General features: G+C 36.6%; 1 protein-coding gene across 4 annotated transcripts in view; it reads left to right on the top strand.

Moving 5' to 3' along the window:
- BMPR1B (bone morphogenetic protein receptor type 1B) overlaps positions 1-23,701 on the top strand; it is a 348,600-nt gene that overhangs the window by 185,716 nt on the left and 139,183 nt on the right. For all 4 annotated transcript variants that reach the window (XM_074343640.1, XM_074343622.1, XM_074343610.1 and 1 more), the window contains one exon: positions 19,074-19,168. The gene's annotated coding sequence lies outside the window, so the exon portion shown is untranslated. The remainder of the gene's footprint in view (positions 1-19,073; positions 19,169-23,701) is intronic.

Raw genomic sequence — 23,701 nt, 5'->3', positions numbered from 1 at the left:
TAATCTGCCACTGTCCATCCTCTGACCACAACCATTTACAGCCCTCCCACATGTAAGATACGCTTATTCTCAACCTCAGAGCCCCTGTTTCATCCCATTACTGCATTACCTTGAAGTCTAGGATCTCATCTTCTACATCAAGTCCAGGTGCAGCTGAGGCGCCGTGAGTAAATCTTCCTGAATATTGAAAATTCTTGAACTAGGGATTTCCTGAAAAGCTCTAATCAAGAGATAAGTTATCTGCCCTTCACACAGCCAACATTTGGTGGTGTGACAAGCACAGGGAAGTTCTGTAGTCCCACCTGTTCAAAAAGGGAGAAATGAGAAGCTACTATATTCCACAGCAAATCTCAAACCCAAGTGGTCCTGCTGCCATTTGCTTAAGTAGGGACTCAGTCTGTTCCCTGGGAACTGTCCTCTTTGACTCTTGATTCTTCCCACTGTATCCTTGTTTCCATCCTCTGAATCATCCTTCTCCCCCACTTCCCCAAAAAAGGCCTGTATTTATTGCTGACAAAATTCCTCCTTCCTGTTCATGGAAGTCTGGGGGGTCCAAAAGCCACTTTTTGCTTAGTATTGTGTTTGTTTCCTCTTAGCTCAAGCTGATATAAATCTTTAAAAAGTTTCTTTAGGGTTTCTTACATATCAGTTTAGCAAAATCACTCTAGTAGCAAAAGTCACACCCAGAAAATTTTGAGGTAATTGCTCCTTTACCAAGGGTTCCCTATGAAGCTGTGGTGAGATAACACCCTTAAGATTCTTTTTTTTTTAATTGAAGGATAAAGACTTAGTTATATTAGTTATATTAGATGTACAACATAATGATGTGACATTTTTATAGATGATTCTCAATATAAATTTATTAAATATTGGTTATATTCCATTTACTATACATTACATCCTTATATCTTACTTGTTTTATACCTAGTAGCTTGCACCTCTTAATCCCCTTCCCCCATCTTGCCCTGCCTCCACACTTAAGATTCTTAGTAGCCCTACTGTTCAGCAGAGAATGTTGGCTCCTTATGCCCTTAAGATCCTTAGAAGGCCTTTTATCTGTTTTAAAGGATCTATGAGGCAACTACCTTGATATTCCTGAGATGCTAATACAGCCAGTTTATAGTCACATGCTTATCTTTACTTGTAGACCAGGTTTTTCTGACTACACCTGGCATTTTATCTTTTCCCCCTGAGGCTTGTTTTTGAGACTGTTGTTTTGAGACAGTTTTGCACTCTGAAGCCAAAGGGAATGAAGATTCATTCTATTTTTCAAACCTAGCAAGTTCTGTCTTTTATAGTTCCTCCAAATTTTGCTGGAAACCAACAGTTCCTTTTTTAACTCATCTATCTCTTCATAAGTAACAAAGGGAAGGCAGATGTCCTTTTAGTATTCTGCTGGGAAAGCTCCTCAGCTTAGATCCTTGGAGTTCATTCGGTACACTTTCTATTTTCTATGTCACTGTGGGTGTTCGAATTGCTAAATGTTCTTCAACTGCGTAGCAAGAATCTCCTTTTATCCACCTTCCAAAAACATAACCTGTACATCTCTGATGCCCTCACAGTCAAACTCATTGAGGCCCATCAGGCTCCCAATAACAGTCTTGTTCAGGCTTCCATCTGCTTTCTGGTCCAAAGGCCAATACCATATGTTTTGAGTTTATTTTATTATACCACTTCACTTTTGATATGAGTATGTTTTGGTTATATATTGCTTTTTAACAAATAACTGTAAAACTTTGTGGCTTGAAACAACAAAAACAATGTTATTCCCTCTCATAGTTTCTGTGGGTCAGGATTTTGGGCAGAACTCAGTTGGGTGGTTTGATTCTCAGTTGGGTGCTCTCTAATGTAGGTGCAGTCAGTGGTGTCTGGAGGCAGAACAGCAGGAGACAGAAGCAGCTGGGAGCTGTCCAGGCATATCTCTAGTCATGGAGTCTCAAGGCTTCTCTGATTTCTCCACATTGGTAGTTTGTTTTTTAGCATCGTGTCCTCTGCATAGTCAGGCTGCTAAACTGGCAGCCAAAGGCTCCAAGAACATGCATTCTTTTTTTTTTTTTTTCTTTTTTAATAGTTTAGTGGTTTTATTTATTTTTTAGCGGAATACAGTCAATTACAATGTGTCAATTTCTGATGTACAGCACAATGTCCCAGTCATGCATATATATACATATATTCATTTTCATGTTCTTTTTCATTAAAGGTTATTACAAGATATTGAATATAGTCCCCTGTGCTATACAGAAGAAACTTGTTTTAAAAATCCATTTCTATATATAGTAGCTAACATTTGCAAATCTCAGACTCCCAAATTTATCCCTTCCCATTCCCTTTCCCCAGTAACCATGAGATTGTTTACTATGTCTGTAAATATATTTCCGTTCTGTAGATCAGTTCTTAGTGTCTTTTTTTTTTTTTTTTTTTTAAGATTCCACATATGTGTGATATGTGGTTTTTTTCTTTCTCTTTCTGGCTTCACTTAGAATGGTATTCTCCAGGTCCATCCATGTTGCTGCAAATGGCATTATTTTATTTTTTATGGCTGAGTAGTATTCCATTTTATAAATATACCACAATTTCTTTTATCCAATCATCTGTTGATGGACATTTAGGTTGCTTCCATGTCTTGGCTATTGTATATAGTGATGCTGTGAACATTAGGGTTCATGTATCTTTTTGAATTAGAGTTCCCTCCAGATAAACACCTAGGAGTGGGTTTGTTGGATCATCTGATAAGTCTGTTTTTGGTTTTTTGAGGAATCTCCATACTGTTTTCTGTAATAGCTGCACCAAAGTTCATTCCCACCAACAGTGTAGGAGGGTTCCCTTTCTTCAAACCCTCTCCAGCATTTATCGTTTGTGGACTTCTGAATGATGGCCGTTCTGATTGGTGTGAGGTGATACCTCACTGTAGTTTTGATTAGCATTTCTCTGATAATTAGCAATATTGAGCTTTTTCCATGTGCCTATTGGCCATTTGTATGTCTTCACTGGAGAATGGCTTGTTTAGGTCTTCTGCCCATTTTTGGATTGGTTTGTTTTTTTCCTTAAGTTTATTCTGGAGATTAAGCCCTTGTAAGTTGCATCATTTGCAAATATTTTTTCCCATTCCATAGGTTGTTATTTTTATTTGTTTATAGTTTCTTTTGCTGTGCAAAAGCTTCCCATTTGTTAATTTTTCCTTTTATTTGTATTCCCTGGGTAGACTGCCGTGGAAAACATTGCTAAGATTTATGTCAAAGAATGTTTTGCCTGTATTTTCTTCTAGGAGGTTTATCATGTCTTATATTAATGTCTTTAAGCCATTTTGAGTTTATTGTTGTGTACAGTATGAAGGAGTGTTCTAACTTCACTGATTTACATGCTGTTATCCCATTTTCCCAGCACCACTTGCTGAAGAGACTGCCTTTTCTCCATTGTATAGTCTTGCCTCCTTTGTTGGAGATTAATTGATTGTAGGTCTGTGAGTTTATTTCTGGGCTCTCTGTTCTGTTCCATTGATCTATCTAAGAACTTAGGTTCTGATGAGTCAGTTGGGAGCTGAATCATATTTTATCACCTAGCCTTGAAGCACATTGTGTCACTTTGACAGTAGTCACAAGCTCATCTAGATTCAAGGAGAAAGAATTTAGACCCCACCTCTCAATGGGATGTAAGAAGAGCATTTGAGGTAGGAGATACTGTTGTAGTCGTCTTTGGAAAATAATATAAAATCTACCACACTTCTTTGTATCCAGTCTTCACAGGTTGACTCCAAGCTTAATGGAATATAGAGGTAGATATTGATGGAAATTTAGGTAGAACCTTTTATGTTAAGAAAAAAAAATAAACAAACCAAAAAACACCCTTGAACTTAACATCCTTGCTTTCATCCTCAAATTTTGCTATTTAAACATTCAGTGAATTTCTAGTTATAACATTTAACGGGGATCTAAATTTGATGTTTTTCTCTTGGCTAAGCCAAAATTAGGATTGTGGGTGGTACATGTTTTAAGTTACATCGAATTCTCAGACATGCAGCATTTATGAATAGTAATAGCTTTAACTGGCCAGCTATTGAAACCTTGTGTTTTTATAAGAAAAGAAGAAAAATGTTTCCTAAAAATTAAGAGAAATTACATCTATTCCTAAAATGCCTCTGCATAAGAACTGACAGATTGTCCTCGTAATTCTTAAAATTAATCTTTTGAAATACCAAAAACCACATGGTTGAACTTCTGAAGGTGAACAGTGAAAACTTCATTAAAGGCGATGAACGTGCAGCCACTTGGCATCTCCTTTCTTCTTGGCCACATCAGCTTGGTTTGTCTTCTGTCGCTGCATAAACGAGCCACGCATGCTTTGGAAAATCTTTGACTGTTTCAGATGCTTGGTCTGCATAGCCTGGACCCTGTTCACTGCGCCTTATTACTTCGATTTCCCTCTGCTTTCAACAACAGTGCTATCAGGCCAGCTTCTCTAGGAGTAGCAGCAGCCTGTGAAAGCCAAGGGCCAGAAACCCGCTGCCTGTGAGAAACAGTGCTGCGTCTTCGCAGGGCTGTCGAGGGCCAGGTTCCACTTAGCCTTCTTAAATGGACCAAAGGTGATATCAAATGCATTGAAAATACTGGAATAAATCATCACAGTTTATTGCAGTTGTTATACCTAGGGAAGAACCGCTTCTTAGCAATCAGCCTGGCCTATTGACAGTGAAAATTCAGTCATCAGAAAATTGAGGGCAACATTATTCAGTGAACTATTAACTGTAGTTTGAATCATCTTTTAAAATTAAAGTTAGATCAGCAGGTGAATAGTAAACTTAAGAAAGCAACAAATGACAAAATAACATGACAACGTTGAAAACTGGATCATAAAGTAACATAAAAGTAACATGAGGTGAGTAGATAATTGGAATGTCAGATTTGGGTAAATATTTTCAGCTCATTTCAGTTTAATTCACTGAGCATCTTAGTTGTATTGCAAAAGGGACTAACAATTGAGTTTATTGAGTGTTATTACTTAACCATGAACATTGGACTTGTCATTCATTTTAAGTAGGATTTTAAATATCCTATTTATTAGTTTCCTACCCAAATTCTAAAAGTTACTTATTTCTAAGGAGGTTAGTAACTCATTGATTATCATAATAGTAATTGTGTTAAGTTTATGTGTTTGATGTTGTGGAGGGTCACATAACAGAATTTGTTAGTAATTTTAAAACAGTCTTTTCAGGCCCTTGCATTTTTTGCTTACCTACCCTCCCACCCGTTCTCCACACAGCTTTACAGAGCTTATGCTACACTGCTTTTTTTTTCCATTGAAAAATATTTATTTATTTTAATTGAAGTACAGTTAGTTAAAAAAAAAAAAGACAATTGCTTCTTAAAACTGCTCAGTGGCTTCTCATTGCTAGGAGGATAGAAGTTAGAGTACCTTTTCATGAAAGACACAGGACCTCCATGATCAGCTCCCTCCTCCCTCCCTTACCTTACCTCCTGCCTCTGCCTGCTCTGCTCCATCCACAGAGACCTGCTTGTCGCTCCTGACACACTGTACTATCTCTCAGAGCTCTGCCTTTGCCTCTTTCTGGAATGGATCCCTCTCTGCCTTTTCTTCTAGACTAATTCCTTCTCACCCTGTTAAGATGCAATTCTGTGACCACCTTTCCTCCTCAGTGAACTAGATATTTATATTTTTTCACTTAAGCGTAACTCTTGCATTGCTTTTATTACTATGCGTTCTAGCTCTTGCCTGTGTGCTACTTGGAGGCAGGAGTTGTGTCTTTTAGTTTTGTGTGTTATAGATGCCTGGCATATATTAGGTATTCAGATTGTTTACTGAAGAAATGAGTGATTGAATGGATTTATGGTGCACTTTATTTTTCATTTGAGTCTGCAGTCTTTAGTCATCAAATCTTTCTTTTGGCCCTCCCTCCTTGTTTGGGACAAGCTCTTGTCTCACATTTTCAGGTATTTCTCACTTTTGAAAATTTACCAAGGAGGAGAGAGTGGTAGTCAGGGCTCGGCAGTGGTAATGTCCACTTGCAGAAGTGCGTACCAGCACTGTGCTGCCTTAATGTGTCCTACCTTCAGCAGTGGGAGGCTGGTAAGTCTTCATTATCCATTCATTAGTCGGGTGTTTGAATGACACCACAAAGAAAGGTGCTGTGAATATGCAAAAATGCATAAAACATAGCTCCTGATTTTAGTTAAGGTCTTGTCTACTAGAAAAGAGAAGACAGGTACCTCCTACAAGTTGGGAATGCTGTGGGCTTTCATAAAGGTACAGAAAGAATGCAGAGACTCATTTTGACATGGATTAGCTCAGCTGGCTTTATCAGATGGAGCTTTAAGAAGAAAGGTTCGAGTAGAATTTGTCGTTCCTTTTCACTCACATGCTATGAATTCCATGACAAATGGACTGTGCAGAAAGTGTGTCTACTGCCTTGAAATTCCTTTAAAGGAAGGTTGGTGGTAGTACAGTATTTATATGTGCAATTTTGATAAAATACTGTTTTGACTCGGCAAATAAAGGAATATCTTAAGCTTATCTTCTATGGAGTGTTCGAATTTTTAAATGACATTCCTTCAGGTAGTTAGTGTATTGTAATATGCTAATAGAAGCTGGAGGAGATGCTATCTCAGCAAACTTCTAGGGCTATCGCATATGATAGTTAAGTCAGTTTTTAGCAGATTGGTTTGCTTGCCTGAAGTGTGACCAGGACTTGATTGCTTTTGCTTTTCCATACTTTAATTTAGATACCTTAGCTTATGCATGATTATTAGCTGTTAAAAATATGAACTTAAGTTGGCATTAAGAGTTGGATAATGAGACATTTTACTACCATTAGGAGACTTTATTCTTCTTTATTAAGTGCAGTCCAAGAGAAGGTATTCTAGTGTTTATTTGAGCAATAGAAATGCCATCTGTACCTGATAAATTTATCTAAATATTTTAAGCCATGACAAAATTCTCAGGTTACAGCAGTCCTACTAAATAAACCCCAGATTGTTTCCCAGTGTAGTGCTAGTGGGTGAACTCCTATCAGAATTACCCACCATGAAAAAGATGTACCATTTACAGCAAGTGGGGTCAAGTTCTTGTGTGTCCCACACTAGAGGAATCCCATGTTAATGTTACAGATTATCAAAAAGAATAATATAAGCAAAATTCAAATACTGTCAAGTGTTTTGTGTATTTTTTTCCTTCTCAAGAGACACAAAGTTATTCACAAATTATAAGCAAATATATTTTATTCTAGAATTTACAGGGAGAATTCATAAAAGCAGTGAATCAGGAATGGATATAATTACATGGGTCATTTCCAAAATAACTTAATTTTCACCTAAATTACTTGAATTTTTAGAGGGAAGTGTTTTAATAATTGCTTTCATTTTTGTTGTTCTTCAGGAGAATTTGTTTTAGAAACTAACTTGTTCCTAAAATGTATTGCTCCTTTTTACCAAATATCCAGATAGAAATTAAACAGTTTAGATGTATGAGAGAAATTACAGGTGAAATTTTAATCTTCCAATGGCTGTTTGTGTAATTAGACTCAAATTTAAATCCTTATCTTGGCCTCTGGTGCTTCTCAACCTGGGCTGCGTATCAGAATCACATGGAGGGCTTCCGAGAGTGCTGATCAATGGCTCCTGCTCCAGTGATTCTGATGTAATTGGTCTGGGATATGGCCTAGCATCTGGATTTTTAAAGCAGTCCAGGTGATTCTCATGTGCAGCACAGTTGAAGAACCACTGGCCTGAAACACCTGCATCATTCAGTCACTGTCTAATTATATGTCTTCTCTGTGTGCCCCCTCTCCCTTTTGTGTTGTCACTTGAACACCAAAGATTGTTCTTACCCAAGGATCTTTCTGTAGCAATTTCTTCTGCCTGGAGTGTTCTTCCTGCAGATCTTTATATGGCTGTCTCCTTCTAATCATTTAAGGATCTGCTTTAGGCCAAGCTTTTCTTAATCCTCCTAGCTAAAGCTTTCTTTTTCTTTTTTTTGGTGTCTATTTTTAAAATTATTTTTCATTGAAGTATAGTCAATTTACAATGTTAGTTTCAGCTGTACAGCAAAGCAATTCAATTGTGTATATATATATATTCAGATTCTCTTCCATTAAATCTAAAGCTTTCTTTCCCCCAACATTATCACATTATTCTGTTTTACTTTTATTATCATACTTTTTGGGGGCTGTGAGATATTATCATAGTCATCTGTCAGTTTGCCCAACCCCCACTAGAATGTAAAGTCCATGAGGATGTGTCTGATTCAACATCATATTCCCAGCCTCCTAAAACCAAGTCTAACATATAACAGTTGCTCAGTAAATATTTTTTGAGTAAATGAATAAAAATGTTGATAGAAAAGTGATTTGAGTAATATAAATAATTAATACCATCTTTTCTCTCAAGAAAAACAAAACAAAACAAACATGAGATCATATTTTTAAAATTAGAATAAAGCCAAAGATGAAATGAGTGAACAAGTCAACAGGCAAAGAAGTGAACCTAGAGCTGTGACAGCCGCCAGCACCAAAACCTTTAGGGCGGTGATCCTGAGGCTGGGCTAGTTCCCGCCACCTAAGGCTCTCACCCCGTGGCTATGCTTTGGATCTTCCCATCATCCCAAATCTTTCAAATCTTCGTACTCTTTCTGGTTAACTTCTGTTTTAAGCCTTCCCTGAGCTCAGTCTGCAGGAAGAGTTAGGCCTCCTGTGCTCTGCTGGCTTGCACTGAGGCCATTGCTGCACTGTACTGTGAGCTCCCTCACCAGCCGCTCGCCTCCCTGCGAGCAGGGATTGTGCCTGGATTGCTAAATCCACAACTGATTCTCAGTAAGTGTTTTGTTGAATGAAAGCGTAAGCAAATGTGAAAATAGTCCACAAGAAGCATTAGAACTGCTAATTAAAATTACAAAATGGATTTGTCAGGAATATAAGTAAGTTGAAGTAGTTATTAATAGAATAAAGTAATAAATAAGGATATTCTAGCCCAACGAGGTGGGTGTGATGCTATGCCCACTTAGGAAATTAAGAAAACATTGTTGGTGCCAATAAGTCTGAGCACTGGCTTCCAACTGATATGTGGTTTGTCATCTATACAAGGTTTTCATCACTCACTTGGGACTTTTTATACATTATTTACCCTTTTTGATAAACTTCTTCGCAATAGCTACCATTCTGATGGATGCATTTTCCAGTAACACCTGATAAGCTTTTTAAAATGTAGCTTTTAATTGGTATTGATTGCCAGTAAACCCAATGATAACTTTCATCAGTGTACTTTGAACTTCATTGTTCTGCCCAAAAGAAAATGGAGCAGTCTTTGAGCACATAAATATTTAAGTCTCTGCATAGAGCCCTGTTAGTTCCATGGTGTGACTGTGACAGTTTTAGCAGCAGAATCTTACTTTGGAGTGCTCTTTCAGCTTGTATCCTGCTTCCGAATCTCTATCACTGTGCATCCTTCTACCTGGAAGCTAGATGAAGAAAGAGAACCACGCATTTGAAATGAACATTTTCAGTAATATTTTGGAGTTGTTCATTGCTGCATTTTCTATCACAAAGATGATAAAACAGAGGGGAAAAGAGTGAGTACTTAGGACAGAAATGCCAGTCAGGTCCCCCCAAATTATCCTGAAGAGCAGTATTATCACGGCTTTACTGCTGGCAGCCTGGGAGCCAGCACATGCTTCTCCCATCTGCTTTTAGAAGGAAGCACGCCGTTTGTCACATCTGAATGAGACTAGCAAGTACAGCAGGGAGTTCTAATACCAGCATCTCAGCATCTGAGGACATTTTCCTCCTTTTAATTTTCTAATCTGCGTTCCCACAGTTAGATCTAGTTCTGCCCCTTAAATGTTATTTCACAGAAATCAGGGCTCAGAGAATTCTGGTTGTTCTCCACACAGCATTGCCAGTGAGCACATGGTTTGGTGTGTCATGAGAGTGTAATGTGGTATTTGTGTTGTGGGCAAAGGGGGAGTGAAACCAAGAGGACAGGGCCAGGTCGAGATGGTGGAGTGGCCTATATTCTGTGCTGAAAATCCAAACCCGCTGTTGTCAGCAGGAGGAGGTGTTGACATTTTTCAAGTGTTGTAGTCGTGTGGAAGATTGATGGAGGAGGAGACAGAGTGGTGACAGGAGACTTGATTGTGGTCTTTTTGGTACTTAAGATTATATAAAAGCTAAACCTGAATTTTGGTAGGAACAGAGGGAAGGAAAGAGGGGACAGAGAGATTTCAAAGATAGACTGTTAAGTGTTTAGTAACTAACTAGAAAGAGAGAGAAGGGGAACACGAGTTTTTCCTTGGATGACTACGTAGTGGCACTGCCATCACCCAGGTAGTGGTTGTGTGCGCCTGTTTGTGTGTTTTGCCATTGTCAACAAAAGTATGTATGCCTCAAATTGGAATACTTGTTTGTCCCCTAGGAAATACAATTTTTTTCCATAGGAAGATTATTTCTGCTGAGATACAGCCCCTCAGGTATTATTAAAAAGTATAGTAATAAAGGCCAAGAATATAATGTGAAAAGACCTGAATTCAGTATTTCTTTCAAACTTTGATACATTGGACTGTTACCTTACCTACTTTGAACTTCGGTTTCCTCATCTGTAAAGTAGGGATACTTTCTCATTGGCTTGTCCTGATGATCAAATGAGAAAAACATGAAAGAACACTTCTTAAGAGTATGAGGTGCCGTATAAATCTGAGTCGTTAGATTTGTACATACCATTGAGAGTTGGGCGGTAAGAGAGATTATACTCCATGAATGTGGGTTCCTTGACCCTGGGGGTGTTCTGAGGTTCCTGTACTTCTGAAGTATTCTTTAATATTCTTTACTAGTGTGATTTAAGTGTCAAGAATGAGTGGCAGTTCGTATATGCTTTTCCGAACACAAATGTTCATACAAAACAGTTATTTTGACTTAATGGTTTAGTACAAATTCTCCTCATAATAAAACAAAAATATAAGCAGATTGATTACTAAATTGGTGCCCTATATGTTAGCAGTATTTCATCTCTTTGTTGGATCATGAAAGGAAAGTATAGAGATGTTCTTAATCCTTACCTTTTCTCCTTTTGCCACCCGCCCATCCTCAGCCCAGTTTCAGCTCTGATCTTGGTCCATGCAGGCTGAATACCAGAAGGAAGCAAATTAGAGGAGGTGGGAAAAAACCACACACACATACGCCCCTCAAAGGGTACTCCTGTGCAGTTTTCACCTACTCCAAAGTAGTCTAATGAAATTAAAGCTTACAAAAACTAGAAAGAGTGCTAAAGTTCATCTCTAAGTATGATTTAACTTGCTCTTAGGAATGTGTTGTACATGACAATATTCAGATCCACCAAAATACAGAAGTAAAAGTTAGATTTAAAAAATTTAGTCACTCTTTCTGTATTACTCTTTAGTTATCTTTGATGCCACATTTCAAGAAAATTTCAGGCCCCATCAAGCAGGACAGCCAGTGGAAACAACCACATTTTATACATGAACCAAACAGGAGTAATGAATATCTCATTCATTGCTTGTTCAAATTGGTTTCCTTTATTGTTTCCTTCCTATTTCCTCTCCCTTTTTTTGAAATATGTTTTACTTAGAAAACCATGGCATTAAAGTGAATAATTATATTCCTCAGCTTTACAGATTTAAATCTTTCTTCGTAGAGCAGAAAGCAGACTCATCGTAGAGCAGTAACATAAACCAGTGTTGTTTTTATTTTCTTTTATGAATGGTTCAGACTTGATGTACATTCCTATTTTTACCGCCTGTTAAATTTAATCGTTCAGTGATACTTTTATGGGCTACTGTCTTACGATTAATGAGTAGTAAAAGAAAGAGTTCAGCTTAAATGTGGTAGCAGGTATTTCCCTCCTCCGCTGAGTTGGGTTTTGCCAAACCCTTCCTGGCTGGGATTTCTCCCTTTTCATCCTAAGGAGTGCATGGTGTTAGCTTGTTTCAGTGAGTCCCCCAGTCTTCCCAGCTCTCCTTTTCAGCTGCATAAATCCCTCTGGTGGGGGTGACTTCAGGATTACTTTCAGGCCCCTCCTGCCTTGGGGAGGACACTTAGTATTTTCTCAAGATTCCAGTTCTGCTGTCCAACAAAACATACTGTAATTTTTTTCCTAGAAATAAATGTTCCATTTAATTAATGTCACATTGCTAATTATGGTATCTGTATGAATGGAAAGATCCTCGAATGAGTTCTTAAAAAAGCAACAAATATTGAAAGTCCAGCTACATGTTTATGATGAAAGAAAATCATCGTTTCGAATGTGGGATAATCATCTGTCACCTGGATATTAGAACTATTCAGAGGTGAAAGAAATTAAAAATTCTCATCATGGAGAGTCTTATAGTCACATGTACCCTCTAATGTCCATTTTGCAGTGATAGTAGAAAAACTTGAATTAGTGAGGATTAATTCCTTAACTTTAAGAAATAGACAGATGATGACTTTAAGAACTGTATGCTTTTTTAAAAGTAGAAAATGTTTGAATTTCTATTGCAAATAAATACTAAGTTTCAAATACTTTATGCGGCTGCCCTTAGTATATAAATATGTGTGCCTTTATGAGGAAAACAAGTAGGAACACTGATGTATAGTTGGGCACTCAGCTATTATTATTTAGCATGAAGAGACATTAGTATGGTTTTAATATAAGTCCAATTAGCAACAACTATAGTATAAAGATAATATTCTTGATGCTTTTCACTTATTATTATTACTTTATTTTGTTAAATGTAATTGAATTTTATTTTTGGTTATGTTTATATGTGTTACATACAGTATGAATTTCAGAACAGTTTCTGTTTATAAGTGATAACATGTTTTAGTTTAGTTTGGCATTAGTTGGTATAATGTCAAATAAGTTAAAAAGGACACAGATTCTTTGCTATTGTTTTCTTGTTCAGTATTTTTCTTTTTAATTTATGTACAACATTGTTTTAGTTGAAAGTAAAAAATGACATTAATTGTGCAGTCAGTACTTCTCAAACTAGTAATGGGCGAGCTTACAAGAAAGCGGCAGCGCTGAAGGTTAGTAGACTCACGTGTGCTCTTCCTCTGGGTCGCTGGAACCCAGAGTATTTATTACCTGCGAACAAAGCACCTTAGAGTTAAAGGTAGGTCATTCTGTATGATGTGACTAGTATGAATAATGATGACATGCTTGGGTTACTAATATTTTCCCAGTACCCGTTTGCCCCTGAGGAGTATCTCAAAGTGTTGTTTATATTTGTAGTGTTTATATCTGATTAAGCTTGTCAACATCATTTGTAAATCATTCATTAATCGATTTTTTTGCTTCTTTTCACCTCTAACTTCAAGGAAGCATTAAATTAAAGCATGACTATAACTGGATTACAATTCCTGTTTCCTAACATTGATCTGATAGAATACTTTATTATTACCAAACTGAAAGTCCTATTATGGGTATTTATCATAATGCTGAACAGAGGATTAGCCCATTTTCTGTCATTACATTTTTTTAAAGTTTATTTTCTTTACTAAAAATTCTATTGAAACTGCATAAGAATTCAAAATAACTTAGTTTAAAAACTGAAACAATGTATGAACAAGTATTTCTCATTCCTAATCTTTCATTTGTTGATTAGTTTATTCATTTATTCAGTAAACAAGTGAGTGGCTGTGTTTATGCCCGTACAAGTTGAAAATATGTATTAAACTTTGCTTGGTCCTAGGCTTTTCTGAAATTGTATTTACTGAAAGTAGAGAGTAAATGGACAAAAGGCCAAATAAGCACATGAAAAAAGGCACAACATTTAAGTCATTAGGGAAATGGAAGTTAAAACAATGAGATTCTACTTTACAAGTATTGCTTGTAATAAAGAAGACATGATTATAGGTGTTTGTAAGGGTGTGGAGAAACTGGAACCCTCCTACATTGCTGGTGGGGATTAAAATGGTGCAACCTTTTGGAAAACAGTTTGACAGTTCTTTATGATGTTAAACATAACATTACCGTATTACTTAAAATTTCATTCCTGCTATTTACCCAAGAGGGATGAAAACATATGTTCACCCAAAAACTTGTACGTGAAAGTTGATGGCAACATTATTCATAATAGCTTGAAAGTGGAAACAACCTAAATGTCTGTCAGCGAATGAATGGACAAATAAAATGTGTAACGTATACAATGAAATATTCCAGGATAAAATGAAATGAAGTACTGATACCCAGTGCAGAGGCACTAAGACTAAACTCATTTCATTGATGAGGAAACTACCGTTATGTAACTTATGAAACAACATGAGAAAGATAAAAACTCAAGTCATTTTGACTTCAGAACACTCACTTAACTTCTAGACTGTGATGTGCTGTTGTTTCTTGTTTTAGATCATTACCCCATCTGTCTTTCCCTTTTCTTCATGGCCCAGCTTTTTGAAAGAGAGCTTTTACTCCATGTCTCACTTTGCTTCCCCCTCCAATGGAAATAGCTTAGCCATTGGTGCTCTTGTTCCTTTCTTTTTAAACACCTGCTTTGTTGAAGTATAATGCGTACACCATAAAATGTACCCTTGTAAAATGTTCAGTTCAGTGGTATTTAATATCACAGTGTTTTCTTGATGTTGTGCGTAGGGGGCTTGTTTCAGTCATTTTCACGTTGAGTCTTTCCATGGCATTTGACATTGCTGACCACTCCCTCCTGAGTACTCCATCCTCATTCACCCCTATTCTCGGTTTCTCATTCTTCTACTTACATTCATAGATGTTTTATAGGCTTTGTGGACTTGTCTTCCTTGACCCACCTTTTAAATGTTGGTTTTGGGTTACTTCCCATTAAACGTGTCATCACTGAGAGACCTCGTGAGTCCGGGAGCCACCTGTGTTGGTGTATGGAATACCGTTGTTTTAATTTGCATTTCCTTGATGACGTATGAATTGGAGCATCTTTCATATGCTTATGTGACATGTCTATTTCCTTTGGTGAGGTGTCTGTTAAAGTTCTTGACCCATTTTTCAATTGGGTAGTTTTTTATTGTTGAGTTATAAGAGTTCTTTGTATATTTTGGATAACAGTCCTTCATTAGATGTCTTTTGCAAATATTTTCTCCCTTGTCTTCTCATTCCCTTGATACTGTCTTTCTCAGGGCAGAAGTTATTAATTTTAATGAATTTCAGCTTACAAATTATTTCTTTCATCAGTCATGCCTCTGTTGTATCTAAAAAGTCATCACCATATCCAAGGTCATACAGGTTTTCTCTATTTTATCTTTTAGGAGTTTTTATAGTTCTGCATTTTACATGTAGATCTGTGATCTATTCTGAGTTATTTTTTTGAAGATGTGTAGTCTTTGTCCAGATTCATTTTTTTTGCTTGTGGATGTCCAGTTGTTCCAGCACCACTTGTTGAAAAGACTATCTTTGTTTCATTGTATCTTTGCTCCTTTGTCAGAGTTGACTATCTATTTCTAAGCTCTCTGTTCTGTTCCATTGATTTACTTGTCTGTGCTTTCTCTAATATGCATTGTCTTGATTGCTATAGCTGTGTAGTAAGTCCTGATGTTAGGTAGTGTCAGTCTTCCAACTTTGTTCTTCAGTGTTGTGTTGGCTATTCTGAGTCTTTTGCCTCTCCATATAAACTTTAGTATAAGTTTGTTAATATCCAAAAAAAAAATAAGTTGTTGGGATTGCACTGAATCTGTAGATGAACTTGGGAAGAACTGACACTTTGGCAGTATTGAGTCTTCACACCTTTGACTCTCCATTCATTCACTACCCTTCAGTCAAATGAAAGGCAGAACTTTTAGTTATTTTTTTTATAGGGCATGTCAGCTATTTTATTTTTGTCTACTGATTTCCACTGATCAGTTTCTTCATCTTATCTTCTTGTTACCGTTTATAACTCAATATTAAAATCTAGTAGTTCTTTGAGAGAAACGGAGGGTAAGGCTTTAATTTTTTTTCTGATTTTGTGAGAGCACTGCTTAGTCTATTTTCTTGCCTGGCCTGAGCAGCCTCTACCTTTTATTCAAGTAACTGATAATAAAGGCAATATGTGGGATTGTAGACCAGTCAGACAGATTGGAGCTGAATTCCAGATATACTGTTTATTAGTTATATGACTTCAGACAAGCCACTTACTAACTCCAAGCCTCATTTTCTTTCTCTTGAAAAAGGCAAAAGCATACCATTCTATGAGTGTTGTATTTAGTGTTACAGATAATATTTGTAAAGCCCCTGTTAGACAGTAATCACTCCATGAATAATAATATTCCCTTTGGGCCACATGCTTCAGGAAGATAGGGGAAGAGTCTTAACTAAAGTCTATAGTTTTCATTAAGGCTCTCTCTTTGTGTTGTATATGGGTTTTGCCAAATGCATAATGACATGTATCTACCATTACAGTATTAAAAAATATAGATATGTAGTTTCACTGGCCTAAAATTCCTGAGCTATACCTACTCATCCTTCCTTCCCATCCAAACCCCTGGCAACCACTGACCTTTTTAATGTTTCAATATTTTTGCCTTGTCCAGAATGTCATGTAGTTGGAATCACACAGTACATAGCCTTTTCAGACTGGCTTCTTTCACTTAGCAATTGAATGGACAGTTTTAATGGAGTCAGTGTCCAGTTTCTCAACTTCTGCATAAACTCTTTATTAATGTTGATCTGACTCAGGGCAGTGCTTTATTCACAGCAGTCTTTCTCTTACTATGCAGAAGAAGGGCACACCCTCATCCATCCCAAATCATACTATAGCGCATTATCCTGGGGCCATAGAAAACTTGATGAAAAATTTTAAATTAATGCCTTAAATTTTTGTTGTAGAGAAGTATGATAGGGTGAAAAATGAGACTTAATTGTTAAAGACATTACATAAAAATTCTGTGAGGAAGTGAGATAAAAATATAGGTCAAAAAATAGCAATGTAAAATTTTCAGCTGTTAAAAGAAGGGTCTATTCATGTATTTTTAAAAATGATTAATGGTTTTATTACTGTGGATTTAGGTTCTATTGAGTATTCTTAAAATAGTTGATAGAAGTTCTGTTCTAAAATGTCAGTATTTCTAATAGGGCAGAAATTAAATTCTTTTCAAGTACGTATTTTACCACAAGTGAAAAATTGTAGTTGTTAACTTGGTAATGTGTGAGTGGTTATATATTTTTCCAAAATTCTTTTAAGTGTCTGAATAAAAATAGTTGAAGACTACTAGCCTACTGTATAAAACCCAAGTTTATTAACCTGGTGTATAAAACCCTTCATCACCTTCTCCTTCTAGTCTTTTTTTTTTTTTTTAATTTAACCATTTCCTGCTTCATATTCTGTGCTTCAGCAAGAAAGAACTTGAAAGCTCTGTATTCTGCTCTTTCCTACCTCTCTGTCCTTACCGTGCTAGGCTTTCTCTTCTTTGCCTCTCTGCTGCCTACTCTTTCTCTAAGGTGCAGAGGTCTTGATTGAGGGGTTGCCTGTATACCACCACTCCGTACTGGCTCAGATGCTCCTGTTCCATGGGCCCGTGCTCCCCTCCTGGTCTGCATCACCGTGCTGACACACTGTTTTGTCAGTAGCTTTTTTTCCCTGTGAAATTGGACTGAAAGTTCTCAGAGTAGGAGCTATGTTTCATCTTCGGCTCCTCAGCAGCTACCTATATACTTCTCCTGGTATTAAGTTAATTTACTGGGCACGTACTGATTATTGAATGAAACAAGTAAAAGTAGATTTCAACTGTTAGAATGTTATTTCTTGTGCATAAATTTTTTTAGGAGGGTCCATTAAACTGTTAAAGGCTGTTGTTGTTTTGTGCTAGTTATTTTTCTGGCTGTAATATTTGCCCTTCCTGATAAGGTTTTTAGTAAGATTTCTCATGAAGATCAGTTTTTGAACCTAAAAAATGAGTTTAAGAACCATTCTTACAATAGAAGTAGCACAGCATTGTGAGCAATAAGGCAAGGCCTTCTAGTCTTGGCTCTGCCACAGACTTGCCATATGATTGTGGGTAAATTATCTGGTCTGGAGGTCAGTTTTCTCATCTATTAAATGAGTAAGTGACCAGATTACTTCTTAAGTTTCCTTTAGTCCTGATTTAATCAGGAGAGGAAATTTCAATAAAGTGAACATATCATTATTCTTGGCAAGAAGAATAAAGAATATGGGCTTGATTTATTTCCTCATCATTCATACTGTAGACGTTATATGTGGTACATGCAGATAATGCTGCCTTGTTCATACCTCCTACAGATTATGTAGTCATGGCTTAGATTTTATCCTTAATTTTAAGAAAAGTAAAATAATTCAAATTGTCATAATGGAAAATCTAGAAGTGTTTAATATAATACGTTGTTCATATAATTCCCAGATTATATTTTAGCTTCTTTCACCAAATACATAATTTGATCTTATTGATACTAGACTTTCCAATGCACTTCTGTCATTCTGGGGATGAGTTGATTTATGTTGAAACATTTCTTTGTGGCCAGTTACTCAGTCACTGCAGCTTTATTCAATGAAACGCAATATTAAAAACAATTACAAAACTGCTTTCCTACGTCTTTTGGTCATTCTTAATATGTAGCAATTCAGTTTTATAAAGCTAGATTTAATGACATTTAGGTATGGCTTTTATTAAGGGTTTGAAATTATGTTGTTTGGCCAAAACAAAGGCAGTATTTCCTTTCTTGTCTTCCACTAAACCCACCCCCCTTTTCTCCACCTGCTTGAGGAAAACTATTTCTTTAGACATACCTCATAATTGCCCTTCTGTGCCTGATTTGGGCCTCAGGAAAGGCCCATAGCATCTGTAAAGCTGGCAGCAAAATGGTATTTCCAGGCAGGCACAGGATTGCTGGGTAGTGAGCCAATCCACAGCTTTGTCTGAGCAGCTGAGAACTTTGACGGAGTATTACCACGGTGTTCAGTAACACAGACCTGTGCCACGAGCAAGTAAAGCACTGAGCAAGTGTCAGGGTCAATATTTATAGACCACTACGTAGCCGCCTTGCAGAGAGAGAAAACGAGAGAGAAACACGCACACACAGAGCAAGGACAGAAAGGCTGCAGTGGAGGGGATGTTAATTTCCAATTTTCTTCTTTAAAAGAAATTTTTTTTTAATTGTCAGGTTCAAACTTCTGCTGAATCACAACCATTTGCCCCTGAGCTATGACAGGAGAGGAAACAAAAAGTTAAAGGAGCCAGCCTGCCATACATAAGAAGGTAAGTAATTAGCCAGTTCGGTCTCGCTCTTACTTGTAAACTCCATCTCCCTGTTGGCTGCTCTACATCAGTAAGCAGAGGGCTGTGTGGCATGTGAAAGCTAGTAAGGAGGGGCTGGCTGCTGGTGAAGAGAGTTCTTGGTGGCCGTGTGGTTTTGTGTTCTGCTCCTAAGACTGCTGTGTGCGTTCATCATACACTGAAATGACGTGGGTGGTGGGAATGGCTCTTGAATGCTGATTTCTTGTTGTGTCCTATCAGTAAGTTTCTGTTTCTTCAGTCTGTCATACGTGAAGTCTTCTGATTGGTAAATTCCTGTTTACCTTTATACTGGTATTAAAACAGGAATATGAGTAGGTTGTAGTGGAGGGTGGTCTAGAAATAGAATAGGGGGAAAATTCAGATGAATGTGTGAAATGTTGTAGACGTTATCAAAGTGTGCCAGCTCTGAATGTGAACAACATGGGGTCTTTTTAAAAGAAAGCGGGTGACCATTTGACAGTGCACTGAAAGGAAATAATGACTACGTTTGGGGACAGAGTGATAGTGAAAGGTGCAAAGGATTTAGCATTTAGGAGAATTTCTCTGCTTGTCCAAGTGATTTGCTAGATTGGTTCCTCACAAAATGTGATCTCTCTACTGAAAACATGAATATCTCTTGCTCCGCATCAGTAGTTTCTTTTTTCCTTTCATCACAGGTCGTACTTCGACATGTGCTTCTCTGCGTGTCCACAGTGCTGTCGTTTTTATAGCATGGTCATTTATCATTGTTTTGCATATTCCAGATTAACATTAAAAGCAGTGGTGCTGAAGGGGGACAGAAAGAAATTATTTTGTATGTTTTCTGATTTAGAAATTTATATACTTAAGTGTTTTGTGTCTAGTGCACATGGCTCCGAAAGTAAGTATGTTGCTTTGCTGCAGGTGTGGCATTAACTAGATGAAACTTCTCTGACAGAGTGAAAGTTTCCGTGTCATTGTTGGTCCTTAATTGTGGAAGCTAAACATTTGTGGATATTTAAAATTTTTAGGCTAAGTTATAGATGGTAATTATAGTTCCAAAGGGTTTTCTGTATTACATTGTTCAAAGTAAAAACAAAAATAATACGAAAGTTGTTGTAGAGCTTAGACTGTAGGCCCATTAGAGGAAGAGCTAATACTCAGGCAGAGGTTTTGTATTAGGGCCAATATTCAGGTACAGCTCACTGTAAAATAGGCTAAACCACATCCAAAAGCAGCAAGTGAAATAGATCTAAATGTAAACATCTTAAAATGAGGCCAGTAGTTGTAGAATATCACTGTTGTTGAATCAGATAAAATTGAAAAAATAATACAAAATCTTTCAAAATCAATTTTTAATTCATATATGGCTTAAGACTAATCTAATATCTGAATTTAAACTGTATTTTAACATTCATTTAATGCTTGTTTTAGCCTCTGAATCAGTTTTTTCTTTGTACTTTTTCAAGTACTGCCTATTTCTTAATGAGTTTGATTTAGATTTTTGATAGCAATATGTTTATTTTGAAAATGCAACTGTGGTTGATCTACAATGGGCATTTCTCAGTTAAATTTTTCTTTGCCTACTGCCTTTGAGTAATGTCTCACGATCAAGATTGTGATTTCAGTTATTTATTTACTATCTTGTATTTATTCACTTTATATGTTGCATAAATAACATGATATTCAATCAGTGATAAATGATTTCTTATGACTTTTATTTTATTCTATTTTTTTACTTTTATTCATCTGATATCTTGTTTGTGAAGTACCCTGTGGAAACTCTGGGCAGAAAATAACCTGATAAAATTACTAAAATAAAAATAGACTAAAAGTTTTCCTTTTAATAAAGAGGAAATAGAAAATTGTGCTTCTGGTTGACAATGTCTAAAATGGGATATATTTTGGTTGAAGGCTTGTTGAGTATTTTAAAACCTGAAGCACCATCTCAATATTATTTTTGACTTTAATGTCAGTGCTGATGTGGATTATTTATCATATTTGTAAATAACATTTTATATGTAGACGTATTATATAAAATGGAGATGGGATCTTTTGTATCGTGTTTTAACTACCTATTGAAGTAAGAGTAGTGAATTTAGCTTGAAATGTTACTATTAATCTCCTAATAGATCTCACTGCCCTGTCTCGTTTGCTGCACGAGTCCATATGCTGTGCTACTTTTAGAGTGATCAGTCTCCCACCTTGTGAACCCTTCACTTTCCTGCTAAAGCCCTCCCACCCCTGGCTCTCTGATGCTCGTAGATAAAGGTCAGGCTTCTTGGCACGATGGGTCTCTTCTTGATCTAGCTGCTCCTTTTGTTCTGTAGTCATCTTCTGCTGTTCCTTGTGGGCTGTTTCCCACATGTCTCTTGTCTCTACCCATAAGAGATTTCCCTTCCCTCTGTAACAACACTCCAGTGTTACTGAATATTTTGTATTTCTCAAAGTAGTCCATACTGTTTTATTCCTTTTTGGAATTATGTTGCTCCCTTTATCTTGAGAACTCTCTCCCTGTCTTTGCCTGCAGCCTTAGTAAAGGCATCCCTCCCCAGATGCCCTCCTGGTCCACTGTCAGCCTCTGGACTCCTGTATAGACCATTGTCAAAACAATGGTTTTAAAAAAATTTTGTTTCTTTCTTCCAACACTTATAGTAGTGTGTGTATGTTCATCTATGGAAGTAGATATTTGTTGAACTTGTAAACTATTTGAGTGACACAAGTTCAAAATTATATTGGTTAGCCCATGCAAATTCAGGGTTTATAGTCTCAAGATGTTGTTAAATTAACTTGATAAAATCTATCAACAAAATCAGCTAGTTGCTGTACCCACATGGACTGCTGCAGTAAATTAAATGATGCTCTAGTAAATGAAGATAGTGTTACACTTTCCAAAAGGCCCAGAGAGAATCTCAGGAGAGAAGGGGTCCATCCTTGTGTATCCTAGAGAATTACAGAGTAGAATGACTCCCAGTCATTCTGATAAGATTACACATCCTAATTTTATTTCCCACTGTAGAGAAAGTTAGGATTTTAAGGAAATAATAGAAAATCATGGATTAAAAATTCTCAAATCTGAAAGGTGAAACTTTAAGTCAGTCAGAATAATAATTTTCTCCTCCAAATAGAAATGTTGAAAGAAAAGGATGTCAATGTTTAAAAAAGCGGTTGAGAAATAGCAGCTGTTTCTTTTAGTTCTGATACTCAATACAATTTTATTTTGTCTTTGTGTTTTATTTTTCCACCATACATAAAAATACTTACTTCGCATATGAAATAATTTGTATACCAGAGTCAAAGGTAAAGTTTCATGCATGATTTAGAGTAATTCACAGCTTTTCTCATTTTGGTTGTTTTTACTTCTCAGCATAGCCTGCCAGCAGTTCCCACTGCTGTTGGAGCCTTACACACCCCTTCCAGCTACTGAGTATGACTCTTCTGTTTATTTAACCTTGAATTGTGTCTTTCTTAGGAATGAAAACAAGATTAGTATTTTTGTAGGAAAATTTGGTAGCTTTTTAATTTGCTTGGAATGGACCATAATTCAATCTATAATTTCTCTTCAGATTTATTTTGCCCACATAACTGTCCTGTAGTTAAATAGGTATGGATAAGATGCCTCACCAGAGATACAGGTATACATTTTATGCATCTTGCTGTCATATCAAGTCATATAAATATTATAAAACCGGAAGAGCATGGACTTAGAAACATACCTAGTTTCCATCGGCCAGTGATGAGAGAAACCTCAGCTTGCCTCAATGTGAGATTATAGCAAAAACAAACACAAGCAAAAAATATCACCACCACTACCACCAAGAAGAGGTCAAAGAACTTTGGTTGGAGTGAGTCATAAAGAAGTTGCCAAAACAATTAAAGTATTTTTATTATTGTTAGCAGCTTAGTTTGCCAATCCAGGTTTTTCCATAGCTTTGCATGGCATAGAATTCATAGAACATGGGAGAAGAATGAATGAATTATGGAAGCAGAACCTTCCAACTCTTCTGCAACTTTTTTTTTTTATACATGTGGGCAAATACGGTACAAAGTGGTAATGTGACTTGCCAAAGATCAGCTTTTAAAGTAACTAGTTAGATTTTGATTTTAAAATACATAATTGTAAGACCAGATCACTGTGGCTTCTCCTATCATTTGTAGTTGATTTATTTTTATTCTGTGTATTGCATGTAAAGCTTAATTTGTTGTATCTTTGTGTTTTGTGTTGTGTTAGACTCCTCTGCATTATTTCATAACCCCTGAAAGTTAGCTATTAATTATTGACCCCAACTGAGATGGAGGACTTTTCCACTCATAATCATAGTTCAAAAATTTTTGCTTATTTTTTAATGACAGATACTCTTTCTGGCTTTCCTGAGTTCTCCCATGCTTTTTGGTAGTACAATTAGATTTATGCCCCCATAAACATTCTCCTTTTCAATAGAACATGGCAGATAATCCTGCAGGAAAAAAACAGAAACTGCAGAAACAAATTTAATACTTTGATTATATCTAAGAGCTTCTAGTAGGGAACATATA

This window comes from Camelus bactrianus, chromosome 2 (assembly GCF_048773025.1).
Source record: "Camelus bactrianus isolate YW-2024 breed Bactrian camel chromosome 2, ASM4877302v1, whole genome shotgun sequence".
In the NCBI taxonomy this organism is placed as follows: domain Eukaryota; kingdom Metazoa; phylum Chordata; class Mammalia; order Artiodactyla; family Camelidae; genus Camelus; species Camelus bactrianus.
Note: the sequence above shows the minus strand (reverse complement) of the source record. Positions and strands in the feature narration are given on the sequence as shown.